The 18,926-nt window shown below is 53.3% G+C and overlaps 24 non-coding genes and 9 pseudogenes across 24 annotated transcripts; all 33 read left to right on the top strand.

Moving 5' to 3' along the window:
- The first annotated feature begins 1,503 nt into the window (after positions 1-1,503).
- On the top strand, positions 1,504-1,622 carry LOC135599614 (5S ribosomal RNA). Its single transcript, XR_010481962.1, has one exon. It is a non-coding gene; the product is annotated as a 5S ribosomal RNA (ribosomal RNA).
- Positions 1,623-1,972: 350 nt separating this feature from the next.
- LOC135599982 (5S ribosomal RNA) lies at positions 1,973-2,091 on the top strand. Its single transcript, XR_010482319.1, has one exon. It is a non-coding gene; the product is annotated as a 5S ribosomal RNA (ribosomal RNA).
- A 350-nt stretch (positions 2,092-2,441) lies between these two features.
- On the top strand, positions 2,442-2,560 carry LOC135601835 (5S ribosomal RNA; annotated as a pseudogene).
- Positions 2,561-2,910: 350 nt separating this feature from the next.
- On the top strand, positions 2,911-3,029 carry LOC135601564 (5S ribosomal RNA). The gene has a single exon (XR_010483854.1). It is a non-coding gene; the product is annotated as a 5S ribosomal RNA (ribosomal RNA).
- A 350-nt stretch (positions 3,030-3,379) lies between these two features.
- Positions 3,380-3,498, top strand: LOC135600726 (5S ribosomal RNA). Its single transcript, XR_010483040.1, has one exon. It is a non-coding gene; the product is annotated as a 5S ribosomal RNA (ribosomal RNA).
- Positions 3,499-3,848: 350 nt separating this feature from the next.
- On the top strand, positions 3,849-3,967 carry LOC135603549 (5S ribosomal RNA; annotated as a pseudogene).
- Positions 3,968-4,317: 350 nt separating this feature from the next.
- Positions 4,318-4,436, top strand: LOC135602854 (5S ribosomal RNA; annotated as a pseudogene).
- Positions 4,437-4,786: 350 nt separating this feature from the next.
- Positions 4,787-4,905, top strand: LOC135602171 (5S ribosomal RNA; annotated as a pseudogene).
- A 350-nt stretch (positions 4,906-5,255) lies between these two features.
- On the top strand, positions 5,256-5,374 carry LOC135602179 (5S ribosomal RNA). The gene has a single exon (XR_010483959.1). It is a non-coding gene; the product is annotated as a 5S ribosomal RNA (ribosomal RNA).
- A 2,428-nt stretch (positions 5,375-7,802) lies between these two features.
- On the top strand, positions 7,803-7,921 carry LOC135603279 (5S ribosomal RNA). Its single transcript, XR_010484100.1, has one exon. It is a non-coding gene; the product is annotated as a 5S ribosomal RNA (ribosomal RNA).
- A 350-nt stretch (positions 7,922-8,271) lies between these two features.
- LOC135599846 (5S ribosomal RNA) lies at positions 8,272-8,390 on the top strand. The gene has a single exon (XR_010482188.1). It is a non-coding gene; the product is annotated as a 5S ribosomal RNA (ribosomal RNA).
- A 350-nt stretch (positions 8,391-8,740) lies between these two features.
- LOC135602216 (5S ribosomal RNA) lies at positions 8,741-8,859 on the top strand (annotated as a pseudogene).
- A 350-nt stretch (positions 8,860-9,209) lies between these two features.
- LOC135602530 (5S ribosomal RNA) lies at positions 9,210-9,328 on the top strand (annotated as a pseudogene).
- A 350-nt stretch (positions 9,329-9,678) lies between these two features.
- On the top strand, positions 9,679-9,797 carry LOC135601206 (5S ribosomal RNA). The gene has a single exon (XR_010483506.1). It is a non-coding gene; the product is annotated as a 5S ribosomal RNA (ribosomal RNA).
- Positions 9,798-10,147: 350 nt separating this feature from the next.
- Positions 10,148-10,266, top strand: LOC135599685 (5S ribosomal RNA). Its single transcript, XR_010482031.1, has one exon. It is a non-coding gene; the product is annotated as a 5S ribosomal RNA (ribosomal RNA).
- Positions 10,267-10,616: 350 nt separating this feature from the next.
- LOC135600744 (5S ribosomal RNA) lies at positions 10,617-10,735 on the top strand. The gene has a single exon (XR_010483057.1). It is a non-coding gene; the product is annotated as a 5S ribosomal RNA (ribosomal RNA).
- A 350-nt stretch (positions 10,736-11,085) lies between these two features.
- Positions 11,086-11,204, top strand: LOC135599860 (5S ribosomal RNA). The gene has a single exon (XR_010482201.1). It is a non-coding gene; the product is annotated as a 5S ribosomal RNA (ribosomal RNA).
- A 350-nt stretch (positions 11,205-11,554) lies between these two features.
- On the top strand, positions 11,555-11,673 carry LOC135602037 (5S ribosomal RNA; annotated as a pseudogene).
- A 350-nt stretch (positions 11,674-12,023) lies between these two features.
- On the top strand, positions 12,024-12,142 carry LOC135600712 (5S ribosomal RNA). Its single transcript, XR_010483027.1, has one exon. It is a non-coding gene; the product is annotated as a 5S ribosomal RNA (ribosomal RNA).
- Positions 12,143-12,492: 350 nt separating this feature from the next.
- LOC135600743 (5S ribosomal RNA) lies at positions 12,493-12,611 on the top strand. Its single transcript, XR_010483056.1, has one exon. It is a non-coding gene; the product is annotated as a 5S ribosomal RNA (ribosomal RNA).
- Positions 12,612-12,961: 350 nt separating this feature from the next.
- Positions 12,962-13,080, top strand: LOC135603268 (5S ribosomal RNA). The gene has a single exon (XR_010484098.1). It is a non-coding gene; the product is annotated as a 5S ribosomal RNA (ribosomal RNA).
- Positions 13,081-13,430: 350 nt separating this feature from the next.
- On the top strand, positions 13,431-13,549 carry LOC135600315 (5S ribosomal RNA). The gene has a single exon (XR_010482640.1). It is a non-coding gene; the product is annotated as a 5S ribosomal RNA (ribosomal RNA).
- A 350-nt stretch (positions 13,550-13,899) lies between these two features.
- On the top strand, positions 13,900-14,018 carry LOC135599636 (5S ribosomal RNA). Its single transcript, XR_010481983.1, has one exon. It is a non-coding gene; the product is annotated as a 5S ribosomal RNA (ribosomal RNA).
- A 350-nt stretch (positions 14,019-14,368) lies between these two features.
- LOC135604492 (5S ribosomal RNA) lies at positions 14,369-14,487 on the top strand. The gene has a single exon (XR_010484231.1). It is a non-coding gene; the product is annotated as a 5S ribosomal RNA (ribosomal RNA).
- Positions 14,488-14,837: 350 nt separating this feature from the next.
- Positions 14,838-14,956, top strand: LOC135604108 (5S ribosomal RNA; annotated as a pseudogene).
- A 350-nt stretch (positions 14,957-15,306) lies between these two features.
- Positions 15,307-15,425, top strand: LOC135602971 (5S ribosomal RNA; annotated as a pseudogene).
- Positions 15,426-15,775: 350 nt separating this feature from the next.
- On the top strand, positions 15,776-15,894 carry LOC135599721 (5S ribosomal RNA). The gene has a single exon (XR_010482065.1). It is a non-coding gene; the product is annotated as a 5S ribosomal RNA (ribosomal RNA).
- A 350-nt stretch (positions 15,895-16,244) lies between these two features.
- LOC135600516 (5S ribosomal RNA) lies at positions 16,245-16,363 on the top strand. Its single transcript, XR_010482836.1, has one exon. It is a non-coding gene; the product is annotated as a 5S ribosomal RNA (ribosomal RNA).
- A 350-nt stretch (positions 16,364-16,713) lies between these two features.
- Positions 16,714-16,832, top strand: LOC135603256 (5S ribosomal RNA). The gene has a single exon (XR_010484095.1). It is a non-coding gene; the product is annotated as a 5S ribosomal RNA (ribosomal RNA).
- Positions 16,833-17,182: 350 nt separating this feature from the next.
- Positions 17,183-17,301, top strand: LOC135599718 (5S ribosomal RNA). The gene has a single exon (XR_010482063.1). It is a non-coding gene; the product is annotated as a 5S ribosomal RNA (ribosomal RNA).
- Positions 17,302-17,651: 350 nt separating this feature from the next.
- LOC135599717 (5S ribosomal RNA) lies at positions 17,652-17,770 on the top strand. Its single transcript, XR_010482062.1, has one exon. It is a non-coding gene; the product is annotated as a 5S ribosomal RNA (ribosomal RNA).
- A 350-nt stretch (positions 17,771-18,120) lies between these two features.
- On the top strand, positions 18,121-18,239 carry LOC135600515 (5S ribosomal RNA). Its single transcript, XR_010482835.1, has one exon. It is a non-coding gene; the product is annotated as a 5S ribosomal RNA (ribosomal RNA).
- Positions 18,240-18,589: 350 nt separating this feature from the next.
- On the top strand, positions 18,590-18,708 carry LOC135603245 (5S ribosomal RNA). The gene has a single exon (XR_010484094.1). It is a non-coding gene; the product is annotated as a 5S ribosomal RNA (ribosomal RNA).
- The last annotated feature ends 218 nt before the right edge of the window (positions 18,709-18,926 follow it).

Genomic DNA, 18,926 nt, shown 5'->3' with positions numbered 1-18,926 from the left:
TTATAAATAAATCTTTATTAATAATTTACAGAAGTGAGGGATATTACAGTGGTAGATGGTAGCAAAGGTTTGACAGAAATCCGTGGAAGTTGCAGCAAGTATGTGCTGTCTTGTAAGAGTAGAATTGTCGTCGAAGAAACAACGGTTTCTCGACGTAATTTCCACCAAAAACTTAAGGGACTTGAGGAGGGAATTGATAGCAAAATCACAGTTTATATGACAGTAAGGATATCTAATTTAATCAAGAAAATTTCGGCAGTATAACAGCAAAGAAATTGGTGCAAGTTGCAATTGCAGAATTATTGTCAAAAAATTTCAGCGAGTTACGATGAAAATTTGCAGCAACATAAAATCGTTTTTAGAGATGAATTTCTTAATAGATCAATCTTAGATGGAAGCCAAGATGATATATGAAGTCTATAAGAAATTTCATTCAAAAAAGATTGCAAATAGATGGGTTAAGGCAACGATATGCAGCTGAAATTTTCTGCAGCATAGATTTTCAAGTGCAGCAGATTGGACATAAAAGATCAGTAGTTTATATTGAGAATTTTTCGATGAAACCAAAAGGAAATATACTGTTAGGAAGTGTCAAAGATGTCATAAAAATTTCGTAAAAAATTTGGATAGAAAAAGCACAGTAGCAAGATCAAACAGATGGTGCTATGCGGTTGGAATTCGGCAATGTATCTTTCGTCGTAGAGATGAAAACTTTGTGACGAAAAGTTTATGCAGCAATATAGGAACGATTTTTTTTTTTTTTTTTGGATTTTAGAATAAGGATAACTAAATTGCAGCAGCAGTAAGGTAGGAAACCAGAACCTGTTGCAATTCACGGGGAGATCAAAGGATGATCCGTGGTGGTGGAGATGACGGCGGAATTCGGTGACGATCTTTTAAGCAATTGTGGGAATTTCTTTGGATGGTTGTGGAGGGTTGATGGATGGCTGTGAAAGGGCAGCGAGACGCCAAGAACGCTGCTCTGATACCAGGTGTTAGAACCCTTGCAGATTCTAAACTTGGGGTTGATCTCTTTAGGGGATCGGCCTCCTTGGAACTCTATAGGGGTTCCTCCCTCCAAGTTGCTGCTCAAAGGCAGCAGAAAAGATTCATCTATTGCTTGAGAAAAGAGGAGGAATATATGGCTATTTATAGGGCTTCTAAACCCTAACTCCTAATAGGACTCCTACTTAAGACTCTTACTTCTAACCAACTCCTAATAGGACTCCTACTCAAGACTCCTATTCCCTTACAACTCCTAATTCTTCTATAAGAAAAAACCTCCGACATGAATGCCTCTCTCAATTAGGACTCTCCTAGCTAGAGTCCTAACAGAATGTCCCTCTCAATTAGGACTCTCCTAGCTAGAGTCCTAATAGTTTTACATGAATGTCCCTCTCAATTACGACTCTCCAAGCTAGAGTCCTAACACAGGCAAGAGGCTCCGGACGTTGATACGCCGACCGCGACGTGCACATAGGCGAGGGACGAAGCACGCGAAACGGGTGCGATAATGCCAGCACTAAATCACCGGATCCCATCAAAACTCTGAAGTTAAGCGTGCTTGGGCCAGAGTAGTACTACGATGGGTGACCCCCTGGGAAGTCCTCGTGTTGCACTCCTTTTTGCATCCAGGGATTCGAAACATCTCTCGTAGAGCTCCGAGACGATTGTTTTGGGGCTGGAAATTTGCTGAGACCGCTACGCTGTCAGTATCGAGGGGCTCGGAGAGAGCTTTCCGGATTGGGGTCGCAATAGCGATTCCGAGATCGTTCTAGAAAGTGCCGATGGTTTCGGCACGCGCTTGCCGTGACCGATACGCAGTCGTCGGGCTAAGGCTCGGAGAGAGCTTGCAATAGGGATTTCGTGAACGTTCGAGAAAGCGCCGACGGTTTCGTGACGGGCAAGAGGCTCCGGACGTTGATACGCCGACCGCGACGTGCACATAGGCGAGGGACGAAGCACGTGAAACGGGTGCGATAATGCCAGCACTAAATCACCGGATCCCATCAAAACTCCGAAGTTAAGCGTGCTTGGGGCAGAGTAGTACTAGGATGGGTGACCCCCTGGGAAGTCCTCGTGTTGCACTCCTTTTTGCATCCCGGGATTCGAAACATCTACCGTAGGGCTCCGAGACGATTGTTTTGGGACTGGAAATTTGCTGTGACCGCTACGCCGTCAGTATCGAGGGGCTCGGAGAGAGCTTTCCGGATTGGGATCGCAATAGCGATTCCGAGATCATTCTAGAAAGTGCCGATGGTTTCGGCACGCGCTTGCCGTGACCGATACGCAGTCGTCGGGCTAGGGCTCGGAGAGAGCTTGCAATAGGGATTTCGTGAACATTCGAGAAAGCGCCGACAGTTTCGTGACGGGCAAGAGGCTCTGGACGTTGATACGCCGACCGCGACGTGCACATAGGCAAGGGACAAAGCACGCGAAACGGGTGCGATAATGCCAACACTAAATCACCGGATCCCATCAAAACTCCGAAGTTAAGCATACTTGGGCCAGAGTAGTACTACGATGGGTGACCCCCTGGGAAGTCCTCGTGTTGCACTCCTTTTTGGATCCCGGGATTCAAAACATCTCCCGTAGAGCTCCGAGACGATTGTTTTGGGGCTGGAAATTTGCTGTGACCACTACGCAGTCAGTATCGAGGGGCTCGGAGAGAGCTTTCCGGATTCGGGTCGCAATAGCGATTCCGAGATCGTTCTAGAAAGTGCCGATGGTTTCGGCACGTGCTTGCCGTGACCGATACGCAGTCGTCGGGCTAGGGCTCGGAGAAAGCTTGCAATAGGGATTTCGTGAACGTTCAAGAAAGCGCCGACGGTTTCGTGACGGGCAAGAGGCTCCGGACGTTGATACGCCGACCGCGACGTGCACATAGGCGAGGGACGAAGCACGCGAAACGGGTGCGATAATGCCAGCACTAAATCACCGGATCCCATCAAGACACCGAAGTTAAGCGTGCTTGGGCCAAAGTAGTACTAGGATGGGTGACCCCCTGGGAAGTCCTCGTGTTGCACTCCTTTTTGCATCCCGGGATTCGAAACATCTCCCGTAGAGCTCCGAGATGATTGTTTTGGGGTTGGAAATTTGCTGTGACCGCTACGCAGTCATTATCGAGGGGCTCGGAGAGAGCTTTCCGGATTGGGGTCGCAATAGCGATTCCGAGATCGTTCTATAAAGTGCCGATGGTTTCGTAATGCGCTTGCCGTGAACGATACGCAGTCGTCGGGCTAGGGCTCGGAGAGAGCTTGCAATAGGGATTTTGTGAACGTTCGAGAAAGCGCCGACGGTTTTGTGACGGGCAAGAGGCTCCGGACGTTGATACGCCGACCGCGACGTGCACATACGCGAGGGACGAAGCACGCGAAACGGGTGCGATAATGCCAGCACTAAATCACCGGATCCCATCAAAACTCCGAAGTTAAGCGTGCTTGGGCCAGAGTAGTACTACGATGGGTGACCCCCTGGGAAGTCCTTGTGTTGCACTCCTTTTTGCATCCCGGGATTCGAAACATCTCCCGTAGAGCTCCGAGACGATTGTTTTGGGGCTGGAAATTTGCTGTGACCGCTACGCAGTCAGTACCGAGGGGCTCGGAGAGAGCTTTCCGGATTGGGGTCGCAAAAGCGATTCCGAGATCGTTCTAGAAAGTGCCGATGGTTTCGGCACGCGCTTGCCGTGACCGATACGCAGTCGTCGGGCTAGGGCTCGGAGAGAGCTTGCAATAGGGATTTCGTGAACGTTCGAGAAAGCGCTGACGGTTTCGTGACGGGCAAGAGGCTCCGGACGTTGATACGCCGACCGCGACGTGCACATAGGCGAGGGACGAAGCACGCGAAACAGGTCCGATAATGTCAGCACTAAATCACCGGATCCCATGAAAACTCCGAAGTTAAGCGTGCTTGGGGCAGAGTAGTACTAGGATGGGTGACCCCCTGGGAAGTCCTCGTGTTGCACTCCTTTTTGCATCCCGGGATTCGAAACATCTCCCGTAGAGCTCCGAGACGATTGTTTTGGGACTGGAAATTTGCTGTGACCGCTACGCCGTCAGTATCGAGGGGCTCCAAGAGAGCTTTCCGGATTGGGATCGCAATAGCGATTCCGAGATCGTTCTAGAAAGTGCTGATGGTTTCGGCACGCGCTTGCCGTGACCGATACGCAGTCGTCGGGCTAGGGCTCGGAGAGAGCTTACAATAGGGATTTCGTGAACATTCGAGAAAGCGCCGACAGATTCGTGACGGGCAAGAGGCTCTGGACGTTGATACGCCGACCGCGACGTGCACATAGGCGAGGGACGAAGCACGCGAAACGGGTGCGATAATGCCAGCACTAAATCACCGGATCCCATCAAAACTCCGAAGTTAAGCGTACTTGGTCCAAAGTAGTTCTACGATGGGTGACCCCCTGGGAAGTCCTCGTGTTGCACTCCTTTTTGGATCCCGGGATTCAAAACATCTCCCGTACAGCTCCGAGACGATTGTTTTTGGGCTGGAAATTTGCTGTGACCGCTACGCAGTCAGTATCGAGGGGCTCGGAGAGAGCTTTCCGGATTGGGGTCGCAATAGCGATTCCGAGATCGTTCTAGAAAGTGCCGATGGTTTCGGCACGCGCTTGCCGTGACCGATACGCAGTCGTCGGGCTAGGGCTCGGAGAAAGCTTGCAATAGGGATTTCGTGAACGTTCGAGAAAGCGCCGACGGTTTCGTGACGGGCAAGAGGCTCCGGACGTTGATACGCCGACCGCGACGTGCACATAGGCGAGGGACGAAGCACGCGAAACGGGTGCGATAATGCCAGCACTAAATCACCGGATCCCATCAAGACACCGAAGTTAAGCGTGCTTGGGCCAAAGTAGTACTAGGATGGGTGACCCCCTAGGAAGTCCTCGTGTTGCACTCCTTTTTGCATCCCGGGATTCGAAACATCTCCCGTAGAGCTCCGAGACGATTGTTTTGGGGCTGGAAATTTGCTGTGACCGCTACGCAGTCATTATCGAGGGGCTCGGAGAGAGCTTTCCGGATTGGGGTCGCAATAGCGATTCCGAGATCGTTCTATAAAGTGCCGATGGTTTCGGAACGCGCTTGCCGTGAACGATACGCAGTCGTCGGGCTAGGGCTCGGAGAGAGCTTGCAATAGGGATTTTGTGAACGTTCGAGAAAGCGCCGACGGTTTCGTGATGGGCAAGAGGCTCCGGACGTTGATACGCCGACCGCGACGTGCACATACGCGAGGGACGAAGCACGCGAAACGGGTGCGATAATGCCTGCACTAAATCACCGGATCCCATCAAAACTCCGAAGTTAAGCGTGCTTGGGCCAGAGTAGTACTACGATGGGTGACCCCCTGGGAAGTCCTCGTGTTGCACTCCTTTTTGCATCCCGGGATTCGAAACATCTCCCATAGAGCTCCGAGACGATTGTTTTGGGGCTGGAAATTTGCTGTGACCGCTACGCAGTCAGTATCGAGGGGCTCGGAGAGAGCTTTCCGGATTGGGGTCGCAATAGCGATTCCGAGATCGTTCTAGAAAGTGCCGATGGTTTCGGCACGCGCTTGCCGTGACCGATACGCAGTCGTCGGGCTAGGGCTCGGAGAGAGCTTGCAATAGGGATTTCGTGAAAGTTCGAGATGTTAGGATCGAGAGCACTAAGAGGGGGGGGGTGAATTAGTGCAGCGGAAATCTTACAGCGATTTAAAACCAAAAGCTGCGTTCGTTCAATAAAAACTATTATGATGCAAAAACTAATTCTCAGTTTGTATCTAAGTGCAGTTTGCGTCTAAGCGCAGATTGCGTCTAAGTGTAGTTTGCGTCTAAACACAGTTTGCGTCCAAGCGCAGTTTGCGTCTAAGCGCTGTTTGCGTTTAAACGCAGATTGACGTCTAAACGCAGTTTTACGTCTAAACGCAGATTTACGTCTAAACGCAGTTTTACGTCTAAACGCAATTTTACGTCTAAACTCAGTTTACGTCTAAAACGTCTAAACATAGTTTGGACAGTTTTACGTCTAAACGCAATTTTACATCTAAACGTAGATTTACGTCTAAACGCAGTTTTACGTCTAAACGTAGATTTACGTCCAAACTCAGTTTACGTCTAAAACGTCTAAACACAGTTTGAGCAGTTTTATGTCTAAATGCAATTTTACGTCTAGATGCAGTTTCAAAGGGAGCTGAACTTTAGAAACTGGTTCGTAAGAGCGCAGAAGATAGTTTTGCAGAATCAAGGCGTAAACATAAACTGTAATGTAAATATCGTACGAAAACACTGGTTTACGTCTAAAAACAGATTCGGACAGATCATCACTTAAAGACTTGTTCGTGAAGGCGTAGAAGACAGTTTTGCAGAATTAAAACGTAAGCATAAACTGTAATGTACGAAAACACCGATTTACGTCTGAATGCAGATTCGGAAAGAACAGCACTTAGAACTTGTTCGTAAAAGCGCAGAGAGCAGTAGTAATGAAGGAGGTTTGCAGTAAGGATAAAGTGCTCAAAAGTAAATGCAAACCAGAGATTTAGAGTGGTTCGGTCAGTCTTGACCTACTCCACTTTTGGCTTCCTCCACCGACGAGGTCACCGACGTCAACTAGGGGCCTTCCTTCAATAGGCGAAGGCCAAACTGCCCTTTTACAGTTTCTCTCCTTTTGACAGGCTCAGGAGACAACCTTTATAGACCTTTCTCTCCTCACTTTACAACTGAAAACTTGAAGAACAGAAGGAGGAGACTTTAAGGCTTTACAACACTTTTGAGCTCTTAGAATCACAGAAAAGATAAAGATTTCGGTGTAGGTCTGTATCTTTTCAGTGCTGAATGGGTGGAGAATTTATAGGCCCCAACCCAATTCAAATTTGGAGCTCAAAACAATCAAATCCCGGAATTCTGGGATCAGGCGGTTGCACCTCTTGACTGGAGAGGTTGCACCGCCTGGCAGAGCTCGAAGACCGAGCTCAGGCGGTGCCACCTCTCTGCCAGGGAGGTTGCACCGCCCAGTCTTGCTCGAAGACTGAGCTCAGGCGGTGCCACCTCTCTGTCAGGGAGGTTGCACCGCCCAGTCTAGCTCGAAGACTGAGCTCAGGCGGTGCCACCTCCCGGCTGGGGAGGTTGCACCGCCCAGTCTCGCTGGAAGGCCTAGCCCAGGCGGTGCCACCTCCTGGCCTAGGCGGTTGCACCTCCTGGTGCAATCAGGGTCCGAATGGTTAGCTCCATTCGGCCCAATTTCAGTCTTTCAGGGGCCCAATTGCCTCAAGATTAAGCTAATGGGATCACCTCCCATTTTCCAACTTAATTAACGTGCTAACTACGATTAGATCTAAGACAATTTCTGCAGCTTTGCTTCGGTGCGTCAATCGCTTCTTCCGGCGAGTTTCCGGCGATCTTCCGTCGATCATCCGATGAACCCTCGGTGATGCTCCTGCGGACATCCGGCAAACTCCTGGACTTTGCGACGATCCACTTGGCAAGTTCCGACGAGCTTCGCTTGGCAAGCTTCTGGACTTCTCGGATCTGTTCTCGCAGAACCTCCGACGACCGTCCGAACTTCCGTCGAACTCTCGAACTCCCAACGTGATCATGAACTTGACTCCGGCGCAACTCCTGCTGCTTGTCTAACTTTCATCGTTGTTAATCCTGCACACTTATCTCAACACATAGATTAGACAACAAATGACAATTGACTTCATCATCAAAATCCGAGATTCATCACGAGAAAGCGACGACGGTTTCATGACGGGCAAGAGGCTCCGGACGTTGATGCGCTGACCGCGACGTGCACATAGGCGATGGACGAAGCACGCGAAACGGGTGCGATAATGCCAGCACTAAATCACCGGATCCCATCAAAACTCTGAAGTTAAGCGTGCTTGGGCCAGAGTAGTACTAGGATGGGTGACCCCCTGGGAAGTCCTCGTGTTGCACTCCTTTTTGCATCCCGGGATACGAAACATCTCCCGTAGAGCTCCGAGACGATTGTTTTGGGGCTGGAAATTTGTTGTGACCGCTACGCAGTCAGTATCGAGGGGCTCGGAGAGAGCTTTCCGGATTGGGGTCGCAATAGCGATTCCGAGATCGTTTTAGAATGTGCCGATGGTTTCGGCACGCGCTTGCCGTGACCGATACGCAGTCGTCGGGCTAGGGCTCGGAGAGAGCTTGCAATAGGGATTTCGTGAATGTTCGAGAAAGCGACGACGGTTTCGTGACGGGCAAGAGGCTCCGGACGTTGATGAGCCGACCGCGACGTGCACATAGGCGAGGGACGAAGCACGCGAAACGGGTGCGATAATGCCAGCACTAAATCAGCGGATCCCATCAAAACTCCGAAGTTAAGCGTGCTTGGGCCAGAGTAGTACTAGGATGGGTGACCCCTTGGGAAGTCCTCGTGTTGCACTCCGTTTTGCATCCCGGGATACGAAACATCTCCCATAGAGCACCGAGACGATTGTTTTGGGGCTGGAAATTTGCTGTGACCGCTACGCTGTCAGTATCGAGGGGCTCGGAGAGATCTTTCCGGATTGGGGTCGCAATACCGATTCCGAGATCGTTCGAGAAAGTGCCGATGGTTTCGGCACGCGCTTGCCGTGACCGATACGCAGTCGTCGGGCTAGGGCTCGGAGAGAGCTTGCAATAGGGATTTCGTGAACGTTCGAGAAAGCGCCGACGGTTTCGTGACGGGCAAGAGGCTCCGGACGTTGATGCGCCGACCGCGACGTGCACATAGGCGAGGGACGAAGCTCGCGAAACGGGTGCGATAATGGCAGCACTAAATCACCGGATCCCATCAAAACACTGAAGTTAAGCGTGCTTGGGCCAGAGTAGTACTACGATGGGTGACCCCCTGGGAAGTCCTCGTGTTGCACTCCTTTTTGCATCCCGGGATATGAAACATCTCCCGTAGAGCTCCGAGACGATTGTTTTGGGGCTGGAAATTTGCTGTGACCGCTACGCTGTCAGTATCGAGGGGCTCCGAGAGAGCTTTCCGGATTGGGGTCGCAAAAGCGATTCCGAGATCGTTCTAGAAAGTGCCGATGGTTTCGGCACGCGCTTGCCGTGACCGATACGCAGTCGTCGGGCTAGGGCTCGGAGAGAGCTTGCAATAGGGATTTCGTGAACGTTCGAGAAAGCGCCGACGGTTTCGTGACGGGCAAGAGGCTCCGGACGTTGATGCGCCGACCGCGACGTGCACATAGGCGAGGGACGAAGCTCGCGAAACGTGTGCGATAATGGCAGCACTAAATCACCGGATCCCATCAAAACACTGAAGTTAAGCGTGCTTGGGCCAGAGTAGTACTACGATGGGTGACCCCCTGGGAAGTCCTCGTGTTGCACTCCTTTTTGCATCCCGGGATACGAAACATCTCCCGTAGAGCTCCGAGACGATTGTTTTGGGGCTACAAATTTGCTGTGACCGCTACGCTGTCAGTATCGAGGGGCTCCGAGAGAGCTTTCTGGATTGGGGTCGCAAAAGCGATTCCGAGATCGTTCTAGAAAGTGCCGATGGTTTCGGCACGCGCTTGCCGTGACCGATACGCAGTTGTCGGGCTAGGGCTCGGAGAGAGCTTGCAATAGGGATTTCGTGAACGTTCGACAAAGCGACGACGGTTTCGTGACGGGCAAGAGGCTCCGGACGTTGATGCGCCGACCGCGACGTGCACATAGGCGAGGGACGAAGCAGGCGAAACGGGTGCGATAATGCCAGCACTAAATCAGCGGATCCCATCAAAACTCTGAAGTTAAGCGTACTTGGGCCAGAGTAGTACTAGGATGGGTGACCCCCTGGGAAGTCCTCGTGTTGCACTCCGTTTTGCATCCCGGGATACGAAACATCTCCCGAAGAGCTCCGAGACGATTGTTTTGGGGCTGGAAATTTGCTGTGACTGCTACGCAGTCAGTATCGAGGGGCTCGGAGAGAGCTTTCCGGATTGGGGTCGCAATAGCGATTCCGAGATCGTTCTAGAATGTGCCGATGGTTTCGGCACGCGCTTGCCGTGACCGATACGCAGTCGTCGGGCTAGGGCTCCGAGAGAGCTTGCAATAGGGATTTCGTGAACGTTCGAGAAAGCGCCGACGGTTTCGTGACGGGCAAGAGGCTCCGGACATTGATACGCCGACCGCGACGTGCACATAGGTGAGGGACGAAGCACGCGAAACTGGTGCGATAATGCCAGCACTAAATCTCCGGATCCCATCAAAACTCCGAAGTTAAGCGTGCTTGGGCCAGAGTAGTACTAGGATGGGTGACCCCCTGGGAAGTCCTCGTGTTGCACTCCTTTTTGCATCCCGGGATACGAAACATCTCCCGTAGAGCTCCGAGACGATTGTTTTGGGGCTGGAAATTTGCTGTGACCGCTACGCAGTCAGTATCGAGGGGCTCAGAGAGAGCTTTCCGGACTGGGGTCGCAATAGCGATTCCTAGATCGTTCTATAAAGTGCCGATGGTTTCGGCACGCGCTTGCCGTGAACGATACACAGTCGTCGGGCTAGGGCTCGGAGAGAGCTTGCAATAGGGATTTCGTGAACGTTCGAGAAAGCGCCGACAGTTTCGTGACGGGCAAGAGGCTCCGGACGTTGATACGCCGACCGCGACGTGCACATATGCGAGGGAGGAAGCACGCGAAACGGGTGCGATAATGCCATCACTAAATCACCGGATCCCATCAAAACTCCGAAGTTAAGCGTGCTTGGGCCAAAGTAGTACTAGGATGGGTGACCCCCTGGGAAGTCCTCGTGTTGCACTCCTTTTTGCATCCCGGGATTCGAAAAATCTCCCGTAGAGCTCCGAGACGATTGTTTTGGGGCTGGAAATTTGCTGTGACCGCTACGCAGTCAGTATCGAGGGGCTCGGAGAGAGCTTTCCATATTGGGGTCGCAATAGCGATTCCGAGATCGTTCTAGAAAGTGCCGATGGTTTCGGCACGCGCTTGCCGTGACCGATACGCAGTCGTCGGGCTAGGGCTCGGAGAGAGCTTGCAATAGGGATTTCGTGAACGTTCGAGAAAGCGCCGACGGTTTCGTGACGGGCAACAGGCTCCGGACGTTGATACGCCGACCGCGACGTGCACATAGGCGAGGGACGAAGCACGCGAAACGGGTGCGATAATGCCAGCACTAAATCACCGGATCCCATCAAAACTCCGAAGTTAAGCGTGCTTAGGCCAGAGTAGTACTACGATGGGTGACCCCCTGGGAAGTCCTCGTGTTGCACTCCTTTTTGCATCCCGGGATACGAAACATCTCCCGTAGAGCTCCGAGACGATTGTTTTGGGGCTGAATATTTGCTGTGACCGCTACGCAGTCAGTATCGAGGGGCTCGGAGAGAGCTTTCCGGACTAGGGTCGCAATAGCGATTCCGAGATCGTTCTATAAAGTCCCGATGGTTTCGGCACGCGCTTGCCGTGACCGATACGCAATCGTCGGGCTAGGGCTCGGAGAGAGCCCGCAATAGGGATTTCGTGAACGTTCGAGAAAGCGCCGATAGTTTCGTGACGGGCAAGAGGCTCCGGACCTTGAAACGCCGACTGCGACGTGCACATACGCGAGGGACGAAGCTCGCGAAATGGGTGCGATAATGCCATCACTAAATCACCGGATCCCATCAAAACTCCGAAGTTAAGCGTGCTTGGGCCAAAGTAGTACTTCGATGGGTGACCCCCTTGGAAGTCCTCGTGTTGCACTCCTTTTTGCATCCCGGGATTCGAAACATCTCCCGTAGAGCTCCGAGACGATTGTTTTGGGGCTGGAAATTTGCTGTGACCGCTACGCAGTCAGTATCGAGGGGCTCGGAGAGAGCTTTCCGGATTGGGGTCACAATAGCGATTCCGAGATCGTTCTAGAATGTGCCGATGTTTTCGGCACGCGCTTGCCGTGACCGATACGCAGTCGTTGGGCTAGGGCTCCGAGAGAGCTTGCAATAGGGATTTCGTGAACGTTCGAGAAAGCTCCGATGGTTTCGTGACGGGCAAGAGGCTCCGGACGTTGATACGCCGACCGCGACGTGCACATAGGCGAGGGACGAAGCACGCGAAACTGGTGCGATAATGCCAGCACTAAATCTCCGGATCCCATCAAAACTCCGAAGTTAAGCGAGCTTGGGCCAGAGTAGTACTATGATGGGTGACCCCCTGGGAAGTCCTCGTGTTGCACTCCTTTTTGCATCCCGGGATACGAAACATCTCCCGTAGAGCTCCGAGACGATTGTTTTGGGGCTGGAAATTTGCTGTGACCGCTACGCAGTCAGTATCGAGGGGCTCGGAGAGAGCTTTCCGGACTGGGGTCGCAATAGCGATTCCTAGATCGTTCTATAAAGTGCCGATGGTTTCGGCACGCGCTTGCCGTGAACGATACACAGTCGTCGGGCTAGGGCTCGGAGAGAGCTTGCAATAGGGATTTCGTGAACGTTCGAGAAAGCGCCGACAGTTTCGTGACGGGCAAGAGGCTCCGGACGTTGATACGCCGACCGCGACGTGCACATATGCGAGGGAGGAAGCACGCGAAACGGGTGCGATAATGCCATCACTAAATCACCGGATCCCATCAAAACTCCGAAGTTAAGCGTGCTTGGGCCAAAGTAGTACTAGGATGGGTGACCCCCTGGGAAGTCCTCGTGTTGCACTCCTTTTTGCATCCCGGGATTCGAAACATCTCCCGTAGAGCTCCGAGACGATTGTTTTGGGGCTGGAAATTTGCTGTGACCGCTACGTTGTCAGTATCGAGGGGCTCGGAGAGAGCTTTCCATATTGGGGTCGCAATAGCGATTCCGAGATCGTTCTAGAAAGTGCCGATGGTTTCGGCACGCGCTTGCCGTGACCGATACGCATTCGTCGGGCTAGGGCTCGGAGAGAGCTTGCAATAGGGATTTCGTGAACGTTCGAGAAAGCGCCGACGGTTTCGTGACGGGCAAGAGGCTCCGGACGTTGATGCGCTGACCGCGACGTGCACATAGGCGATGGACGAAGCACGCGAAACGGGTGCGATAATGCCAGCACTAAATCACCGGATCCCATCAAAACTCTGAAGTTAAGCGTGCTTGGGCCAGAGTAGTACTAGGATGGGTGACCCCCTGGGAAGTCCTCGTGTTGCACTCCGTTTTGCATCCCGGGATACGAAACATCTCCCGTAGAGCTCCGAGACGATTGTTTTGGGGCTGGAAATTTGATGTGACCGCTACGCAATCATTATCGAGGGGCTCGGAGAGAGCTTTCCGGATTGGGGTCGCAATAGCGATTCCGAGATCGTTTTAGAAAGTGCCGATGGTTTCGGCACGCGCTTGCCGTGACCGATACGCTGTCGTCGGGCTCGGGCTCGGAGAGAGCTTGCAATAGGGATTTCGTGAACGTTCGAGAAAGCGACGACGGTTTCGCTACGGGCAAGAGGCTCCGGACGTTGATGCGCCGACCGCGACGTGCACATAGGCGAGGGACGAAGCACGCGAAACGGGTGCGATAATGCCATCACTAAATCACCGGATCCCATCAAAACTCCGAAGTTAAGCGTGCTTGGGCCAGAGTAGTACTACGATGGGTGACCCCCTGAGAAGTCCTCGTGTTGCACTCCGTTTTGCATCCCGGGATACGAAACATCTCCCGTAGAGCTCCGAGACGATTGTTTTGGGGCTTGAAATTTGCTGTGACCGCTATGCAGTCCGTATCGAGGGGCTCGGAGAGAGCTTTCCGGATTGGGGTCGCAATAGCGATTCCGAGATCGTTTTAGAAAGTGCCGATGGTTTCGGCACGCGCTTGCCGTGACCGATACGCAGTCGTCGGGCTAGGGCTCGGAGAGAGCTTGCAATAGGGATTTCGTGAATGTTTGAGAAAGCGACGACGGTTTCGTGACGGGCAAGAGGCTCCGGACGTTGATGCGCTGACCGCGACGTGCACATAGGCGATGGACGAAGCACGCGAAACGGGTGCGATAATGCCAGCACTAAATCACCGGATCCCATCAAAACTCTGAAGTTAAGCGTGCTTGGGCCAGAGTAGTACTAGGATGGGTGACCCCCTGGGAAGTCCTCGTGTTGCACTCATTTTTGCATCCCGGGATACGAAACATCTCCCGTAGAGCTCCGAGACGATTGTTTTGGGGCTGAAAATTTGTTGTGACCGCTACGCAGTCAGTATCGAGGGGCTCGGAGAGAGCTTTCCGGATTGGGGTCGCAATAGCGATTCCGAGATCGTTTTAGAAAGTGCCGATGGTTTTTGCACGCGCTTGCCGTGACCGATACGCAGTCGTCGGGCTAGGGCTCGGAGAGAGCTTGCAATAGGGATTTCGTGAATGTTCGAGAAAGCGACGACGGTTTCGTGACGGGCAAGAGGCTCCGGACGTTGATGCGCCGACCGCGACGTGCACATAGGCGAGGGACGAAGCACGCGAAACGGGTGCGATAATGCCAGCACTAAATCACTGGATCCCGTCAAAACTCCGAAGTTAAGCGTGCTTGGGCCAGAGTAGTACTAGGATGGGTGACCCCCTGGGAAGTCCTCGTGTTGCACTCCGTTTTGCATCTCGGGATACGAAACATCTCCCGTAGAGTTCCGAGACGATTGTTTTGGGGCTGGAAATTTGCTGTGACCGCTACGCTGTTAGTATCGAGGGGCTCGGAGAGATCTTTCCGGATTGGGGTCGCAATACCGATTCCGAGATCGTTCGAGAAAGTGCCGATGGTTTCGGCACGCGCTTGCCGTGACCGATACGCAGTCGTCGGGCTAGGGCTCGGAGAGAGCTTGCAATAGGGATTTCGTGAACGTTCGAGAAAGCGCCGACGGTTTCGTGACGGGCAAGAGGCTCCGGACGTTGATGCGCCGACCGCGACGTGCACATAGGCGAGGGACGAAGCTCGCGAAACGGGTGCGATAATGGTAGCACTAAATCACCGGATCCCATCAAAACACTGAAGTTAAGCGTGCTTGGGCCAGAGTAGTAACACGATGGGTGACCCCCTGGGAAGTCCTCGTGTTGCACTCCTTTTTGCATCCCGGGATACGAAACATCTCCTGTAGAGCTCCGAGACGATTGTTTTGGGGCTGGAAATTTGCTGTGACCGGTACGCTGTCAGTATCGAGGGGCTCCGAGAGAGCTTTCCGGATTGGGGTCGCAAAAGCGATTCCGAGATCGGTCTAGAAAGTGCCGATGGTTTCGGCACGCGCTTGCCGTGACCGATACGCAGTCGTCGGGCTAGGGCTCGGAGAGAGCTTGCAATAGGGATTTCGTGAACGTTTGAGAAAGCGCCGACGGTTTCGTGACGGGCAAGAGGCTCCGGACGTTGATGAGCCGACCGCGACGTGCACATAGGCGAGGGACGAAGCTCGCGAAACGGGTGCGATAATGGCAGCACTAAATCACCGGATCCCATCAAAACACTGAAGTTAAGCGTGCTTGGGCCAGAGTAGTACTACGATGGGTGACCCGCTGGGAAGTCCTCGTGTTGCACTCCTTTTTGCATCCCGGGACACGAAACATCTCCCGTAGAGCTCCGAGACGATTGTTTTGGGGCTGGAAATTTGCTGTGACCGCAACGCTGTCAGTATCGAGGGGCTCCGAGAGAGCTTTCCGGATTGGGGTCGCAAAAGCGATTCCGAGATCGTTCTAGAAAGTGCCGATGGTTTCGGCACGCGCTTGCCGTGACCGATACGCAGTTGTCGGGCTAGGGCTCGGAGAGAGCTTGCAATAGGGATTTCGTGAACGTTCGAGAAAGCGACGACGGTTTCGTGACGGGCAAGAGGCTCCGGACGTTGATGCGCCGACCGCGACGTGCACATAGGCGAGGGACGAAGCACGCGAAACGGGTGCGATAATGCCAGCACTAAATCAGCGGATCCCATCAAAACTCCGAAGTTAAGCGTGCTTGGGCCAGAGTAGTACTAGGATGGGTGACCCCCTGGGAAGTCCTCGTGTTGCACTCCGTTTTGCATCCCGGGATACGAAACATCTCCCGAAGAGCTCCGAGACGATTGTTTTGGGGCTGGAAATTTGCTGTGACCGCTACGCTGTCAGTATCGAGGGGCTCGGAGAGAGCTTTCCGGATTGGGGTCGAAATAGCGATTCCGAGATCGTTTTAGAAAGTGCCGATGGTTTCGGCATGCGCATGCCGTGACCGATACGCAGTCGTCGGGCTAGGGCTCGGAGAGAGCTTGCAATAGGGATTTCGTGAACGTTCGAGAAAGCGACGACGATTTCGCGACGGGCAAGAAGCTCCGGACGTTGATGCGCCGACCGCGACGTGCACATAGGCGAGGGACGAAGCACGCGAAACGGGTGCGATAATGCCATCACTAAATCACCGGATCCCATTAAAACTCCGAAGTTAAGCGTGCTTGGGCCAGAGTAGTACTACGATGGGTGACCCCCTGAGAAGTCCTCGTGTTGCACTCCGTTTTGCATCCCGGGATACGAAACATCTCCCGTAGAGCTCCGAGACGATTGTTTTGGGGCTGGAAATTTGCTGTGACCGCTATGCAGTCAGTATCGAGGGGCTCGGAGAGAGCTTTCCGGATTGGGGTCGCAATAGCGATTCCGAGATCGTTTTAGAAAGTTCCGATGGTTTCGGCACGCGCTTGGCGTGACCGATACGCAGTCGTCGGGCTAGGGCTCGGAGAGAGCTTGCAATAGGGATTTCGTGAACGTTCGAGAAAGCGACGACGGTTTCGTGACGGGCAAGAGGCTCCGGACGTTAATGCGCTGACCGCGACGTGCACATAGGCGAGGGACGAAGCACGCGAAACGGGTGCGATAATGCCAGCACTAAATCACCGGATCCCATCAAAACTCTGAAGTTAAGCGTGCTTGGGCCAGAGTAGTACTAGGATGGGTGACCCCCTGGGAAGTCCTCGTGTTGCACTCCTTTTTGCATCCCGGGATACGAAACATCTCCCGTAGAGCTCCGAGACGATTGTTTTGGGGCTGGAAATTTGATGTGACCGCTACGCAGTCATTATCGAGGGGCTCGGAGAGAGCTTTCCAGATTGGGGTCGCAATAGCGATTCCGAGATCGTTTTAGAAAGTGCCGATGGTTTCGGCACGCGCTTGCCGTGACCGATACGCAGTTGTCGGGCTAGGGCACGGAGAGAGCTTGCAATAGGGATTTCGTGAACGTTCGAGAAAGCGACGACGGTTTCGTGACGGGCAAGAGGCTCCGGACGTTGATGCGCCGACCGCGACGTGCACATAGGCGAGGGACGAAGCACGCGAAACGGGTGCGATAATGCCAGCACTAAATCAGCGGATCCCATCAAAACTCCGAAGTTAAGCGTGCTTGGGCCAGAGTAGTACTAGGATGGGTGACCCCCTGGGAAGTCCTCGTGTTGCACTCCGTTTTGCATCCCGGGATACGAAACATCTCCCGTAGAGCTCCGAGACGATTGTTTTGGGGCTGGAAATTTGATGTGACCGCTACGCAGTCATTATCGAGGGGCTCGGAGAGAGCTTTCCGGATTGGGGTCGCAATAGCGATTCCGAGATCGTTTTAGAAAGTGCCGATGGTTTCGGCACGCGCTTGCCGTGACCGATACGCTGTCGTCGGGCTCGGGCTCGGAGAGAGCTTGCAATAGGGATTTCGTGAACGTTCGAGAAAGCGACGACGGTTTCGTGACGGGCAAGAGGCTCCGGACGTTGATGCGCCGACCGCGACGTGCACATAGGCGAGGGACGAAGCACGCGAAACGGGTGCGATAATGCCAGCACTAAATCAGCGGATCCCATCAAAACTCCGAAGTTAAGCGTGCTTGGGCCAGAGTAGTACTAGGATGGGTGACCCCCTGGGAAGTCCTCGTGTTGCACTCCGTTTTGCATCCCGGGATACGAAACATCTCCCGAAGAGCTCCGAGACGATTGTTTTGGGGCTGGAAATTTGCTGTGACCGCTACGCTGTCAGTATCGAGGGGCTCGGAGAGAGCTTTCCGGATTGGGGTCGAAATAGCGATTCCGAGATCGTTTTAGAAAGTGCCGATGGTTTCGGCATGCGCATGCCGTGACCGATACGCAGTCGTCGGGCTAGGGCTCGGAGAGAGCTTGCAATAGGGATTTCGTGAACGTTCGAGAAAGCGACGACGATTTCGCGACGGGCAAGAAGCTCCGGACGTTGATGCGCCGACCGCGACGTGCACATAGGCGAGGGACGAAGCACGCGAAACGGGTGCGATAATGCCATCACTAAATCACCGGATCCCATTAAAACTCCGAAGTTAAGCGTGCTTGGGCCAGAGTAGTACTACGATGGGTGACCCCCTGAGAAGTCCTCGTGTTGCACTCCGTTTTGCATCCCGGGATACGAAACATCTCCCGTAGAGCTCCGAGACGATTGTTTTGGGGCTGGAAATTTGCTGTGACCGCTATGCAGTCAGTATCGAGGGGCTCGGAGAGAGCTTTCCGGATTGGGGTCGCAATAGCGATTCCGAGATCGTTTTAGAAAGTTCCGATGGTTTCGGCACGCGCTTGGCGTGACCGATACGCAGTCGTCGGGCTAGGGCTCGGAGAGAGCTTGCAATAGGGATTTCGTGAACGTTCGAGAAAGCGACGACGGTTTCGTGACGGGCAAGAGGCTCCGGACGTTAATGCGCTGACCGCGACGTGCACATAGGCGAGGGACGAAGCACGCGAAACGGGTGCGATAATGCCAGCACTAAATCACCGGATCCCATCAAAACTCTGAAGTTAAGCGTGCTTGGGCCAGAGTAGTACTAGGATGGGTGACCCCCTGGGAAGTCCTCGTGTTGCACTCCTTTTTGCATCCCGGGATACGAAACATCTCCCGTAGAGCTCCGAGACGATTGTTTTGGGGCTGGAAATTTGATGTGACCGCTACGCAGTCATTATCGAGGGGCTCGGAGAGAGCTTTCCAGATTGGGGTCGCAATAGCGATTCCGAGATCGTTTTAGAAAGTGCCGATGGTTTCGGCACGCGCTTGCCGTGACCGATACGCAGTTGTCGGGCTAGGGCA

Source organism: Musa acuminata, chromosome BXJ2-1, assembly GCF_036884655.1.
Source record: "Musa acuminata AAA Group cultivar baxijiao chromosome BXJ2-1, Cavendish_Baxijiao_AAA, whole genome shotgun sequence".
In the NCBI taxonomy this organism is placed as follows: domain Eukaryota; kingdom Viridiplantae; phylum Streptophyta; class Magnoliopsida; order Zingiberales; family Musaceae; genus Musa; species Musa acuminata.
The sequence above is the reverse complement of the archived record's forward strand: the minus strand, read 5'-3'. Positions and strand labels throughout refer to the sequence as shown.